Raw genomic sequence first — 12,303 nt, forward strand, 5'->3', positions numbered from 1 at the left:
CACTAGACAACTAACAAGCTAGAATTTTCTATTCAACAAAAAACAAAGGTGACACAAAAACACACATTAACAAAAGTTTAAAGATTCAGCATCAAGGGAAGTACATTATAATAAATGCCAGAGACTTGTTAACTGACTACAGAGGAAGCAGATAGAAATGCCCATCCTCCAGTCTTCCCTTGAAAGAGGTATATCTGTACACGGTAAAAGCTGCTGCCTGAGGGTACAGCTTCCAGTCAGCCTGAATCTAGAAGCTGATTGAAATCCTCCCCTTTGGGACACTGACAAGTCTTGGCACATAATCAACTATAAGGAGCCACTAAGAACAAAGAAGCCTGCTTGGATAATCACAAAGGTTTAAGAGACAACCAAGGATTATGGCAGGGTTGAACGATAAGTTTCATCTCCTACTTGGATGACTCCTTCAAGACTAGGAGAGGTGGTTTTTTTATCTATTGCATGAAAACCAACATAGAGAGTCAAGGAAAATGAAGAAATAGAGGAATATGTTTCAAACAAAAGAACAAGATAAAAACTCAGAAAAGGACTTTCTTCAAATGGAGATAAGTGATTTACCTGTTAAAGAGTTGAAAATAACAGTCATAATAAAGATGCTCACTGGTCAGGAAAGCAATGCATTAACAAAGTAAGAATTTCATCAAAAAGATAGATAATATAAGAAAGCACCAAATAGAAATCATACAGCTTAATAATACAATAAGTGAACTAAAATATTCAATAGAAGGGTTCAATAGTAGACTAGATTAAAAAAAAAAAAAAAAAAGGATCAGCCTACTTGAAGACAGGACAGTGGAATTCATCCAAAAGGAGAAACAAAAAAGAAAAGAGTGGAGACAAGTTATGAGACTTATGGGACAACATCAAGCAGACCAATATTCACATTATAGGGGCCCAGAAAGAGAAAAGAGAGAAAGATGAAAAAAACTTATCCAAAGAAATAATAGTTAGAAACTTTCCTAACCTGGAGAAGGAAACGTACACCCAGATCCAGGAATCCAATAGAGATCTAAACTAAATGAATACAAAGAGACCCACACCAAGACACATTAAAATTAAATTGTCATAAGTTAAAGAAACAAAGAGAATTTTAAAAACAGCAGCAAGAGAAAAAAAAACTTTGTTACTTACAAGGGAATTCCAATAAGACTATTGGTAGATTTTTTTTTTTTTTTCCCCAGAAATCATGCAGGCCAGAAAGGAGTGACATTACATATTCAAACCAATGAAAGAAAAAACTGCCAACCAAGAATACTCTAATCAGCAAGGCTGTTCTTTAGAATTGAAGGAAAGACTTCGTCAAATAATTAAAAACTGAAGGAAATTCAGCACTAGACCAGCCTTACAAAAAATTTTAAAGGAACATCTTTAAGCTGAAATAAAAGAGTGTTAGTTACAGAAAAACATATGAAAGTACATATCTCACTAGTAAAGATAAATATGTAGTTGAATTCAGAATAATCTAATGTTCCAATGATGGCAGGTTAATCACTTATAAATCTAGTATGAAGGTTAAAAGACAAGAGTAATGAAAACAGCTGTAAGTATAATAATATTTTAATGAATATGCAAGATAAAAAAATAAACTGTGATATCAAAAACATAAAGCATGGATGGGTAGAGTAAAAATGAAGAGCATTAGCGTGTGTTCAAATTTAAGCTATTATCAACTTAAAATAGACTGTTATAAATAAGATGAAAGCCATGTAAGTCCTTGGTAACCACAAAGCAAAAACCTATAGTAGATACAAAAAAGTTTTTAAAAAGGAATTTAAGTATACCACTAAAGAAAATAATTAAATGACAAAGGAAAAAGCAAGAGAAGAAATAAAGAAATTACAAAGTAGACATACACACATACACACAAAACAACAAAATGGCATGAAGTCCATACCTACTAATTACATGAAAATAGGCTAAATTCTCCAAAAGATAGAGTTGCTGAATGGATAAAAATCAAGACCTAGCTGTACACTACTTACAAGAGACTCATTTTAGCTTTAAGGACACACAGAGACTGAAAATGAAGATATTCCATGCAAACGTAAACCAAAAGAAAGTTGGGTAGCTATACTTACATAAGCTATATGAGACAAAATAGACTTTAAGAGAAGACTGTAATATGAGACAAAGAGGGTTACTATATGACAAAGAAATCAATCTAACAATAGGATATAACATTCGTAAATATTTATGCACTTCAACATAGAAGCACCTAAATATACAAAGCAAATATTTACAGATCTAAAGGGAGAAATAGACAGCTATACAATAATAGTAGTTAACTTCAATACCCAACTTTTGACAATGGATAGATCATTAAGAAAGAAAATCAGTAATGAAACATTAGACTTAAATGACACGTTAGTCCAGATGAGCTTAACAGATATTTACAGAACATTTCATCTAAGAGCAACAGAATACATATTCTTCTCCAGTATACATGGAACATTCTTCAGGATAGATCATACGTTAGTCCACAAGACAAGTCTTAATAAATTTAAAAAGATTAAAATTATATCAAGCATCTATTCTGACCACAATGATATAAAACTAAAAATCAGTTATAAGAAGTAAACTGAAAAAACCACAAATATGTGTAGATTAAACAACATGCTACTAATCAATGGGTCAAAGAAAAAAACCAAAAGAAAAATTAAAAAATATTCTGAGACAAATGAAATAGAAAGAAAATATAGCAAAACTTATGGGACCCAGCAAACCAGTTCTAAGAGGGAAGTTCATATCAATAAACACCTACAGTAAGAAAAAAAATTAATACAAAAAAGAAAATAAATATCAGAGTGGAAATAAATTAAAAAGACTAAAATGACAATAGAAAAAATCAATGAAACTAAGAATGAGTTTAATGAAAAGATAAACAAAACAGACAAATCTTTAGATAGACTCACCAAAAAAATTAAAAAGAGGACTCAAATAAAATAAAAAATGAAAGAGGAAATATTATAACTGATAACCATAGTAATATAAAAAATCATAAGAGACTCTGAGAAATAATTATATGTCAACAATTTGGACAACCTAGAAGAAATGAATAAATTCCTAGAACTATAAAACCTATCAATTTCTTCATGAAGAAATAGAAAATCTGAATAAACCAAATACTGGTAAGAAGATTGAATCAGTAATAAAAAATTTCCCAGCAAAAGAAAGTCCAAGACCAGATGGTTTCCCTAAAGAATTCTACTAAATATTTAAAGAAGAATACCAATCCTTCTCAAACTCTTCCAGAAACAGAAAGGAATGCTACCAAATTCACCTTACGAGGCCAGCTTTACCCTGATACCAACACCAGACAAGAATGCCACAAGAAAAAATTATAGGCTAATATCCCTGATGAACATAGATGTAAAAATCCTCAACAAAATATTAGTGAACCAAGTTCAACAATACATTAAAAGGATATACATTTTTCTCCGAAAGACAGAGTAGCTGAATGAATAAAAATCAACCTAACTATACACAGCCTATAAGCGACTCACTTCAGCTTTAAGAAAGAGACTGAAACTGAAGGGATAGAAAAAGATATTTCATGCAAATGGAAACTGAAGGAAAGCTGGCATTGCTATACTTATATCAGACAAAATAGACTTTAAGAAAAGTCTATTTCAATCAAGTGAGGTTTACCCAAGGATGCAGGGATGGGTCAACATCCACAAATCAATCAGTTTTTAAAAATAATTAAGGACAAAATTATATAATAATCTCAAAATAGAGGCAGAAAAAGAATTTGACGAAAATGTAACATCCATTTATGGTAATAACTCTCAACAAAGTGGGTTTAGAGGGACTGGACCTCAACATAATAAAGGTCATATATGACAAGCCAACAGCTAACATCATACCAACAGCGAAAAATTTAAAGCTTCTTCTCTGAGATTAGGAACAAGATGAGGATGCTCACTCTCAATAGGTTTAGTCATCATAATACCAGATGTCTTAGCCAGAGCAATTAGGCAAGAAAATAAATAAATGACATTCAAATTGGAAAGAAAGAAGTATAACTCTATCTACTTGCAGATAGAGTTGGCTCACTGTAGATGACACATAGTAAATGACTGACAGAAATTGCTCTTTTTCCACACAAAGTTCTAAAAGACTGGGAAAAGCAGAGATCTGATTCCCTTGATTACTGCAATGTCCATTTATAGCTCCCATGATACTGGAACCAGATTTGTCTTAGAAATTCCACCCTCAGAAGCTCTGTCTCATAAAAAGCACTGTGGTCCATAAAGTAACTATGATTCTCAAGGTAGACCGAGGGTCTCCTGTTTTTCCACATGCTAATTGGTTTGATTTAAATAAAGACTTCAGTGACTAAGTAGATTTGGGGAACACTTTTTAAATAAGAAAACAAGCTTAAAAGATTTAATTTATTATAAGACCTCAAAATCTTTGATATGAAAATGTTTAGTGTAGCTCCTCAAAACTGAGAGTATATTGAAAAATCTTTTCAAACCCACTTGAACATAGAGTCATTAATCTCAGCAATGAGGAGGTTCATGAAAAAACACTTAGGACATTTAAGATAGAATAAAGTTTGGTGTCCACTTGAGCCCTCAAGGGAAGAAAATTAAACTTGGGTGATTCAGGTTCAAAATAGATACAGAACTCTAGTACTTGGCATTATATGTATAAGGCATACACAATGCTATAAATTTAATTAGTTGCTTGTGTAGATACTACTGAGTGTCAATTTATGGCTTGTTAATTTAACTGTGGGCTTAGATCCTTGAATAGAGTATTTGTCCTAATAAAGTTTGTTGAGAATATAAAGCAACAAATTATATCTGAATTAATTTTTAAAAATTTGCTTTGATAACCAGATGCTGACTGTGGGTTTTCCAGCACTCTCTTGCAGACATCTAATGGTACAATTAAATAAATAACTTGTTGGTCTACAAGCCAAAGTGTCAAGAGAAGTAATTTATCAATTTGTTGACTACTCGTGGTCATCAGTCAATATATAGAACTGAAATTATTATTATTTCGCATACCAGCTCTTCTCCGGGAAGCTCCCAAGTTCATACTTTCTCTCCCTTGCCAAATAATTCTAAAACAGTCTGTTGATATAATGTCATATCAAAGAATTCTGCAACAAATGCCATAGTCATTTGTTTTTCTAGTTGTTATTATTTGAGGTCAGTTCTCTCACTGAATGATCTCTACCCTATATCCCTATCCTCTATGTGGATAATAAGAGAATTCTTAGCAATTAGCAGAGTTCCAGTAAAAATATTTTCCCTACCTATAATGCAGTAATGGCCAAGAGAAATTGAGGCAAACATTTTTCCTATCTACTTTAATAACTACACATCCAAGTAGGGACATGCAGGGTCCATGCTCAGGCGTGCCCTAGGCTCAGCATCCATCTTTCTGCTGCTTTACACTTCCAGACTGACAGCTGAATTACTACACAGAAAAGGTTTCTGTGGGCTGTAACCATAATGCTGCCACTGAAACTAGTTTGTTGGCTACAGGATAAACAGAGATTAAAGGACAATTTTCATTAACAGAAAGATGGGGTATAGGAGAGTAGAGCTGCATCTGCATGGGAAAACAAGCTTAGCAAACTTGAAGACAAAATACAAGTAGACACATTCTAATTGAGTTGCTGAATTCTTGGAAGAAACCCACATCTGCATCTTAGACTGTGGCATATATATTTTTTTGTGCCTGATGGTTAAGAACAGAGGAGGTTTTTACCAGTAAATGTAATTGAAATTAGAGCAATAAAGAGAGGGAGTCAACAGTGTTTCAAAACGAAATGGCCATATTATCTTCAGGAAAATGTACCTTGTTCACAGAAGCATTATCATATTATAGAACTGAAACTAAGATTGAGGAATGTGGGGAATATCAAGTCCATATTTAGTAAATTATTTGGCAAATATGTACAAGCAACTGTACTCCATATATATGAGATGGGATCCTGGACTCAATGATCCTACAGCTTAAATTAAACAGAAGGAAGATGTATTCAAATATATCTTAGGTTACAAGTGTCAGGCTGGCAAGCATCATATTTACCCTGGGGTCTACTTCATCTCCAATTATCAGTAGGCCTTTAATATACATCTACTGAATAAAATTATTAAATTAGTTTTTTATATAAGGGAGAAAGTAGTAATAGCCATAAAGAAGTTACAAATACGAGTGGTGGGCTTCAAAGGGTGAAGAATTTACTTCCAGTTGGAAGGGTCAAAGATGACCTTACAGAGATGTGGCATATGATTTGGGTTTCAATATTTATAATATTTGGAGGTTCAGAATAACACTGAGGAAAAACAAAGAACAGTAGGAACAGAGAAGTGGGTAATTCCTAGGGATTAATAGGAAACAGCAGGGGCATTCTTAATTCTCAGTAGCAACTATCCAGGCTAAAATGAACACACTCCTATCATTTTGATTTTCAGCATCAGATGAGGCAGCAAATGCTACCTATGTAACTACAAACTAAGTCAGGTCGTATTACAATTTGTAAATGGTTGTGGACCAAACTTCTTTTTTAAAATGTCAGAAAAACTGGAAAGAATACATTATTTCTTTTTTGTTGTTGTTAGCAGTTTTCCATTGTGATAAATTATAAATTGAAAAAACACATTTTAATTTGATCCCTGGGTTTAGGCTGGAGCTGGTATTAGCTGTACCAGTAATTTAATTTCAGGCTCTATTCAGTACCTGGCATATTGCCTGGCACATAGTAGGTGTGTGAGAAATATTTGTTGAATGAATGACTATCAGAAGTCATGATTTTGTCATGTGCTGAGGAATATAGATTATTTTATAAAATGGGCTTTCTTTGTCATCTTTAGTCTCACTCTCAATTTAAAACTCAAAAATCCAAACACTCCATGAGTGATAAGAAAGTCTGATTCACAAGGTAGCTGATGGAAAAAAAAAAATCACACTAGTTTCCCACTTCTACTCCACACACAGAAATCATGGTTTCTAACTTGTCAAGGTCACTTACAGGCATTCTTATTTTATCCAGGCTACTTGTTTTCAACATCTAATGTTCCCTTTGGATTTTCACTTACAGGAATTACACTCACATTATTTACTGCAAAGTGAATTACTGCATGGTTTTCCAAAGTACTTTGATGAAGTATCCACAGAAAGGAGTTCCAAGGGTCAGATGAGTTTGGGAAATGCTTCGTACCCTGAGCTTACTCTTGGAGGTTTGCTATGTTTAAGTAACACTCTTAAGATTCTGAGAAGCCCTGCAGTAATGAAACCCGATCACCTCTGTTTAACCCACTGTTTTTCAAACTCTTAAGATCATGGAATCTATTCTGAATAGCTCTTACTCTCAGAATTAGTGTTCTGAACTGCAACCTTGGAACAACATCCTAAGGTAAAGATTAAAAACTGATGAGCTGAGTGGAATGGTATTTTAAACTTGAGTGATCACACACATTGGGGGGTTGGGGGAGCAATGTCACTACATTCTGTCAATACTGCCTGCCCCCCCTCACCTAGCAGCAGTCCCGCTACCCCTTTATAATGAGCATACTTTCTCTGCTTCATTCTGGCTCTGACATTCCCCTCATATTACTCCAAGATCATTTCAGATATGTACATCATTTGCCTGGTTTCTGTAGGATTTGACTTAGGAATTCTTGTCCTGCAGTATCTTAATTATTCAGTTGTCCCTACTGCTCTTTGAGGAGAAAGGAATGCCAGTATTCACATGGCAGGATAAAGAAAGGTCAGTATAGTAGCCCCTTATTCACCTGGGATACAGTCCAAGATCCCCAGTGGATACCTAAAACTGCAGATAGTACTGATCTTTATAAATATATGTGTGTGTATGTATACATATTTTCCTATACATACATACTTATGATAAAGTTTAATTTATAAATTAGGCACAGTAAGAGATTAAGAACAACCATAATAAAATAGAACAATTATCACTATATATTGCAATAAAAGTTATGTTATGTGGTCTCTCTCTTTCTCAAAAAAAAAAAAATCTCATTGTACTGTAATTGACCTTCTTGTGACAATGTGAGATGATAGAATGCCTACCTGACGAGATGAAGTGAGGTGAATGATGTAGGCATTGTAATGTAGCGTTTGGTTATTACTGACCTTTGATGATATTTCAAAAGGAAGATCAAAATGAGCATAAATTTCTTTTTCCTCCTTCACAATTTCAATGATAGAGGATTTATTCTTACCGTAGATCTTAACAATCTTAGAATACCATTTTTTTCCTTATTAAATAGTCGAGAAGTTTTACCTATTCAATTAAAGAAAGCGCTGTACAGCTTCTCTTTGGCATATCTGAATTGTCAGCATTACTATGCTTTTGTGCCATTGTTAAGTAAAATAAGGGTTACTTAAACATAAGCACTGTGATACCATGATACTGTGACAGTCACCCTATAGCAGAGAAGACTACTAAGTGACTAATGGGTGGGTGGTGTACACAGTGTTGATATGCTGGGCAAAGGGATAGTTCAAGTCCTAAGGCAGGATGGATCAAATCAACATGAGATTTCGTAACACCACTCAAAATGGTGCACAATCTAAAAATTATTAATTGTTCAATTCTGGAATTTTTCATTAATACTTTTGGACTGTAGTTGACCACAGGAAACTGAAACTGCAAGAAAGAACCTAAGGGGGACTACTATATAAGATGAAACCCTATTTTTAGCTACTAGAAGTAATTTCTGTGCCTATCCGAACTTCAAAGAAGCAATAAGAAGGTGCCTATATCAGCATCTTGGTCTCCAAATGGTATTTGCCCCATTCTTTGTATTCACACATCCATAATACTCCTAAAAGAATATGGGAATCTTGGGATGTTATAGAATATTATCGCTATGAAGTGGTCCAAGTGTGCTCCCTAGAAATAGATCCTGGCTTCTGAATGGGATCATTTTTTATTTTATATTTCATATCTTTTTAGGCCCACAATGCAATGACTGGCTGTTCTACTGGTCCACTGGGCTCCAGACTAAACTCTGTCATTTACCAACAAATAGCACTGGGTCTTCACAGCAGACTGCCCTCACAAGGAAGCACTTGGCTCTACAGAATGGGTGCTTATGGCCCCCTTTTCAAAAATATTATGCTCTTCTTCCAAGGTGATATGCTACACTTCCCAGTTATATGATTTAAAATGTCTTAGTTACTAAAAATATCTTTGCCAAATTTTATAATTAAACATTTTAGTTTGCAAATTCTTGAGGCAATGGGGGCATTGGGAAAGACCAGAAAACCACAAGGGACATTTTGCACCTAACCATCATTCAGCCTTCTGCCAGGAAAGGTTGATAAAGAAACAAGATTTTTTTTCAAGAGGAGAGCATCTACAGTGCAAAGGTAACAGAGAGACATCTCGTTCTGTTTGTGCTCAACTTGTATTCTCCAAACAATATATGGTACTGACAGCAAAATTTGCCTTGAAAACAGTAGATTCCAAAAGCATTCAAGATATCATGTTGATAGCTCTCAAGCATCTTTGGGAAATTTATTTTGTTTGTTTGTTTTTTCTTTTACTAAAATGTCCTACCATTTACTTTATTCTTCATCACTGTTGACTAAAAAATGAATTTCAGCAATTCCTCTCCTTATTCTATAAGATTAGAGTTTCTTCTCTAAATATTTTCCAATTTGAAACTTTGACCGTTTTTAATCATGTCAGATATTAGCATTTCATAATTCATTATTATTGTCCCTCTAAGTCAACTGATTATATTATCACCAAGAAAAGATGTAACTTTATGGTCTGAAAGGGCAGTGAAATAAGCAAGTTTGCAAAGAAGCTTCCTGTGTATGTTTTCCTCCTTTGGCACGAAGGAGTTTAAAGCAGGAATGCCACAAACAAACCAATCACTCAGGTCAGACAGGGTATTTAGATTAGTAAGTATTGGTTTGGGTGTGGAAGGAAAGACATATTGCTGGACTTTTGAGTGTGGTTTTGCTTCAGCGAAGTCTCAAATCAGTGTATCCAAAGTAGTATAATATATATTTTTAATTTTATAGCCAGAAATAAACTGTGACTACCAAAAGCCAATAACATCTTCTGTTTTCCCTGGCATGATTCAAGTTTTGGGTTGGAATTGTCTGCTAATTACTGTGATCGATTTATTATACAAATATTTATTATCTCCTAATGGGCTGGCTCCTCTTTCAAATACCACAGAAATAACAGTGAGCAGATAAAAATTCTAGCTGGTATGGAGCTTACTTTTGAATGGTCATAATTCTTACAATTTAGTGATTACATTTTACACTCATTTTTGTCAGTGGTACTAAAGGTTTCAGACAAACATGATGGACTCAGTCTAGTAAATGTCAACTCAGCAGCCCAGGGCAAAGGAAGATCCTGAGTGAAATTCATTTCACCTATGTTTTAAATGCTAAAACCCTCCAGTGCCTGCATCTTTCCAAAACTACGGCATGAGGCAACAGAGACCATAGTACTGGTATGTTGGACGTGTTAGATTAGGAAACAACATGGAATTCATTTCATCTCATTCTACAGATAAAATGACTGAGGCCCACAGGGACTAAAAACAAACCCTGAGGAGGTAAGCTGTATAAGAGAAGGGCTTGACCTGCCTTGCACTTACTACATAGGACTGTCATGAGCTTTAAATGAATGCAAAGCACTTAGAGTTGTGCCGGGCAAATACTTTTGTGCTTTATAAATACTACCCATTATTATTATTAATCACTACTATATCCTCTGTCCTTTATATTGTTAAAATTTTTACATATCTCTATCTGAAAGATCTTTAATAATGGTCTACAACTGTATTCGGGTACCTGAAGATAGCTGGAAGTTTTTGTTATTGTTGTCGTTTGTTTCGAGGATTAGCTTTATCTTTTTTAATTTTTAAAAATTTATTTATTTATTTGAAGAAACGATTTAAAATTTTTCCCCCCATTTACAGGGGATTCTTAGTCTGATTAACTCATCTAACTCAAACAGCACCTAGTGCAGTCATTTATACCAGTGATTTCTTGTTAAATGTGTAGTGTATTGAATTAGAAGTGTTTCTTTAAGACTATTCAATTAAGACTTCAGACAAACATCTCTTGCAGTCATTATTCTGAGTTAAATTGTTTTCCCACCCTTCAATAAAAATAAAAGGTATCTCAAAGTCCTAATTCCCAAATGTGACCTTATTTGGAACTAAAGTTATTACATATGTAATTACTTAAGTTGAGATCATAGTGGAATAGGGTGGACCCTGAATTCAACATGACTTGTGTCTTATAAGACAGCCATGTGAAAACAGAGAAAAACAAAGAACACCATGTGATGGTCAAGGCAGAGATTAGAGTTATGTGGCTACAAGTCAACGAATGCTAAAGATTGCCAGCAAACAATCAGAAGCCAGGAAGAGGCAAAGACAGATTTGCCTCTACAGGTCTCAGCATGGCCCTGCTGACAACTTGATTTCAGACCTCCAGCTTCCAGAACTGTGAGATGATAAATTTCTGTTGTTTTAAGCCACCCACTTTGTAAAACTTTGTTCCAGCAGCCCAGGACGCTATGGTCATAACTCTGCCGCGCTGAGTCGTACCAGTAGTTGGGTGGCACAAGCTTTCTAAATGGAGGCCACATCCCAAAAAGTCCCATTCATTTTGTGACTCAACATTTATGTATGGAATATTTGTCCCTAAAGGGTCTAAACAGACTTAGTTGCCTCAGCAAAATGATGCCTCATCATTCATCTAACTTTCCCTTCGTACACCTTTTCCCAAATATTTCAGATGTTCTTGAAATCTGCCAGATAAAACATCATGACAGCATATACACAGGGAGCCTCAGGGGACAGATCTAGGGTGTCTCAGAACAATCCCACTAGATTTAGAAAAACCCTCTCCATTTCATATCCAAGCACATAGGCAGTGAGACCGGGGCAGGGTAGGCAGTGAGACCGGGGCAGGGTGGGCAGTGGGGGGAGAAGTGGGGAAGTTAGAATTGGAGGCAGACAGGGAAACTTCAGAAGTGAGATCATTCTGGGATGTTTCTCGAGTTCTCTTGGTGCCTTGAGAACTCTATTCAACATAAAATCATTCCTTACTTGGGTGGAAAGATGCAGCAGATAAATTTGGTACAATATATGCCGGTTAATTCAACAACATGTCAAACTGTCTGGGAAAGCCCTTAGAAAAGGTTTACTTTCTGTGTCACCATGGAACTGAGTGATAGGAAGGAAAGCTCATGAAAATGAGATTTTCTCTAACTTCTGACTATAGTGAATAAATCAGTAGGATTTTCCAAGTCCCCTC

Source organism: Pteropus medius, unplaced genomic scaffold, assembly GCF_902729225.1.
Source record: "Pteropus medius unplaced genomic scaffold, Ma_sr-lr_union100, whole genome shotgun sequence".
Lineage (NCBI taxonomy): Eukaryota > Metazoa > Chordata > Mammalia > Chiroptera > Pteropodidae > Pteropus > Pteropus medius.